The following is a 4122-nucleotide window of genomic DNA, read 5'->3' on the forward strand; positions in this document are numbered from 1 at the left end:
TCGCCGTCGATAAACGAGTCCCATGCCGTTAGGCGAAGCCGTCGTGGAAGTGAAGTTAGCGAACACAACTGTTTCTCTTCTAGTTGCTATCGTCAATAACATCATATATCGTTTCATACTTGTTAGCGACTGGCGCACTCTGCCAAGCTTGGAATCAACGTTTCGCCTAATTGACACATCTCCATCCAGTTACCTCCAAAGTCCCACCAGGAGAATATCTTCAACAGCATGTTCGTATAGAAAGACTCCCTCCAGGAACTTTCTCAAATGTCTCCATCACACGCTGAAGAATATCAACCCATACAGGAACGGATCTTCTACAACACGACATCCAAGGATCAAGACACTTCGACCGACATCAAAACTCATCACATCCTTCACGCTTTCCAGCAACGTGCAAGAACTGTCCTTTCCACTTATTCCTGGCACCAACACTCGTGGCACCTCAGGACGGCCCCAACATCGTGGCATCCGAGGACAAGGTGAAGATAACCATCTCAACAAGCAACTTCAGTCTCCGCAAAGAACAAGTTTGCCTCCTGCAGTTTTGCCTGAGCTGCCTGAGCTCTTCGGACACATCCTCATAGAGTTTGGCAGGAACCATGTCTGCGGCTTTGTCCAGGTCAGGCAGAACTTTCCAGGTGACGCTGTTTTGCTGCGTTCTGTGCATGTTTGCTTTTCGCCTAATTTAAATGACAAAATGCACATGAACCATATAGCAGATTTTAAGGAGTTGCAACTACAGTGACGCGCACACTTGTCACGAACAGCGGAGCGCGTGTCATCGGGGCGCTGATAGACACGTGGGAAACGAGATTGGGATGATCCACTGCCCCCAGAAGGAGGGTCGGTACACACAACGGATGCCTTCGCCGCACCGCACCGGTTCTCTGATCACCCGTTGTGCGTACCGGCCTCCCTTCAACTATATAGTGTATCATTCTAATCTCGTCTCCAGATGTCTGTCAGCGCCCGATACACGCGCTCCGCTGTTCGAGGCAAGACTGCGCGCCACTGTAGCACTTCCACAGCAGTTATCAATTTCGTGTGCACAAATCACAATAAGTAAAACAACATGTTGAGACGGCGTAACACTAATAGTAATGCATCCGCAAGCTGGAGTTACACTAGGGTAGCTGGAAATGCCGTTTACAGTTACAACAGCAGTAATGCAAATATGCAGTTGAAGTTTAAAGCAGTTTCAATAGATATTGGGCCTTCCAAGTAAGAAGCAAGAAGCGAAAGACACATGGCAGTACCAGCCATTCTACAGGGTGTCCCAGAAAACGTGTAATTGAATTGTAATAAAAAAAAACTACGGCACACAGAATGATGCGGTCAACGTCATTTGGTTCTTACTAGGTTTTTGCCAGTTCCTGATGTGCATAGGGCTTTACAGGTCTTTTTTTTTTTGCTGATGATGTTTTAAAACGACAGACGTGCGTGTTGGCGGTAAAGTAGAATGCATGTTAAGCTCGGGCTGTCATGCATAATGTCATGTCACGCTTAACTGGCATTTCCGAGTACGCCGATGTAACTCCAGCCTTCTGTGCGCATTACTCTTGCGGAATGCTAGCCACTGCATAAAAACATTGGGTATACACAAAAGCTAGAAATTATGAGGCAGGAATTCAAACCTTCGGCTTCTTGGTACTTGCGTGTGCATTTGCGGGGTTGCCCAGGGCCTTTTCCGCTTCCTAGCGTTGGTTCGGAGACCCGGTATTGTTACTGGAAGAAATAAGCAGGAAACTTGAAAGAGTGACGTGTTCAGCATGTAAAGTACAACGTTGATACTATATGCTGTTGTAGCAACCAAATATAAACACTAATAATAATTCTGGTTTACGAAGCGTGATAACTAGGATTGCGACTGTGAGGCCACCGAATTGCTTGCCTCTTCGCCTGGTTCGAAGCCTCGACCGGGGGACTGGAAAGTCGACACTCTACCAACCAATCCACCGTGGCGGCAAACAAAATATAGCAACGCCACTCCTGCACGTGTGAATCATGTTTAAATGTTCCTTTGGCATTCATTTCTGACTTCTTATACATGGGATATAGGTTAATTGTGGCCCATCGGCCGCTGCCTTAGCGATAACACTGGTCTTCATAACTACGTAGTCCGGCGGTGCCCAGTGCATAATCTGAAATGCCACCGATAATTATAGTTCATTTTCATACTTACCGGAAAGCCTGATGATCTGCGCTTCGTAAAAGCCTCCTTCTGTGGCGTCGTCCCGGACCAAAAGACATCGCAGATAATATCGGGGTTGAAGTCATTTTCGTTCACGGGATCGAAGTTTGTTATGTGCGAAACTGGCACAACCGACGTCGTTTTGTAAAAGCTGTACCTGATAAGCACATACATCTCTCGCAGCGAACGAACACAGGGCGTCAACAAAAGTACGAACAGTAATAACAAAAAAAGCTAAAGCAAAGAGAACAACTTAAACAACACGGAAGAGCGAATCAACTTGGCAGTAAGGACGAGGTTTTTCTGCAATATTTACTAAAATATCTGTAAAGGTAGTTATCTGTTATGTTCTGCATGGCCACTGCTTTTCGCTTTCTTTATTGCATGCCACAACTTTGTATTACAAATATATAAAACCATACTTTGCTCGCTCTGAAATTTTCCCCACGTAACCACTAACCTCCTTACCTTTCACTATGTTTGCCAATTCTTGCCTGTTGTCCGTTTCGTTCACGTGTTCGTGAACCTCCCATTTTTGTGTAACCGGTCTGGAGCCGAGATCACTCCGTTCACATAATCCCCTCCACACTCTAACAAAGCGGCCATTCACTCCGGCCGTAGAGGCCCGTACGGACCCTTTCTTCCCTCCGGGCTGTTGACCCACAATTCACATGAACTTTTAACACGTCACACCTAACCCTTTAAAGCTCAGCTACGCCGATTTTCGAGTTTCAGATGGAATGGTACTCACTCGTACGTGTTCAAAGGGAACCTCTGATGAAGGATGCAAAATAGTTATCCCACACTCCTCGGGGTTTCCCGAAGATGTAGAATTTTTAGTTTCACTGTACATCCCGTCTAGTGGCCCGCAAACCCTCGAGTCGACGACACATTTGTGGTCTGCCCGCGCTCCGGCATGGCATGACTTTTGGCGTGGTTTCCTTCCGCCAAGCCGGCGGAGTTTCATCCTGCCGAGCCGCTGCTGCCGTAGATTCTCATTGGGGAAGTGATAAACAGTTCGCTATTAGAGAGCCGGTGCATTTCTGGACTTCACTAAACCCACTAGGAACGTGAGTTTTGCTTCCTTCGACTGCAAAGCATTTGCTAGGCCAGTACAGTCTTCATGGTGTGTATTCGAGTTCCTGTGCTGCGTGCCGAGAATGCGTGAGCGTTTTGCTCCGTCTGCAAGAACCTTCAGCATGCAGTTCCAATGTTTCAAACCACAATTTTCCGAAAGGCGAAAGACAAATCATTGACTGCAACAATGGATTACAACTCCGACTGGGTGCCACCTTCGAAAGCAGTGATTTGATCTGTTCATCTGGCTCATACGAATGTTACGGAAGCAATGCGCAACTTGTTTCACAAGAAGCCGAAGATGTCTCGTCCGGGATGCTGTGCCAACCTTATCTGCAGCAGGAGATTGCATGGGCAGGACTATGCAGCAGATAAAGGTACGACGCGTAATGTTAGACAAGTCAGTCATTCGGTGCAATTTGCATCACGTAGAAGAGAAAAATACGCTATCTGTCAGTTACTGCTTCATCCTTTAGAGATTACGCCCCAGCGGGTGTATTCTCAGTACAGATTGGAACTGCCTTATTTGTTAAATAATTTCGCAGGCATTCTGGCACCACCGAAAACCTTGCACTCCGCGTCTCAACTATCACCGTCTGGGTTTCAAGCTGAAGGCTGTCACCAGTGCCACCAGTCGCCCCTTCAAAGTTCATCTGTTTTTGTTGACGGAACAGTAACACCTGGTACTGAGACATTTCATTTTCTGATTAATCAAGTGCATTCCATCACTTGTGCTCGACTTCTTGTGTTCGTATACCCTTGCTGTTGCTCGCTAGCTTAGAGCAACCATGCCTGAGGTGCCAGCGCTTTCAGAGTACATTCAAGCGGTATTATGAGGAAGTAGATGTTGG

This window comes from Ornithodoros turicata, unplaced genomic scaffold (assembly GCF_037126465.1).
Source record: "Ornithodoros turicata isolate Travis unplaced genomic scaffold, ASM3712646v1 Chromosome37, whole genome shotgun sequence".
In the NCBI taxonomy this organism is placed as follows: Eukaryota; Metazoa; Arthropoda; class Arachnida; order Ixodida; family Argasidae; genus Ornithodoros; species Ornithodoros turicata.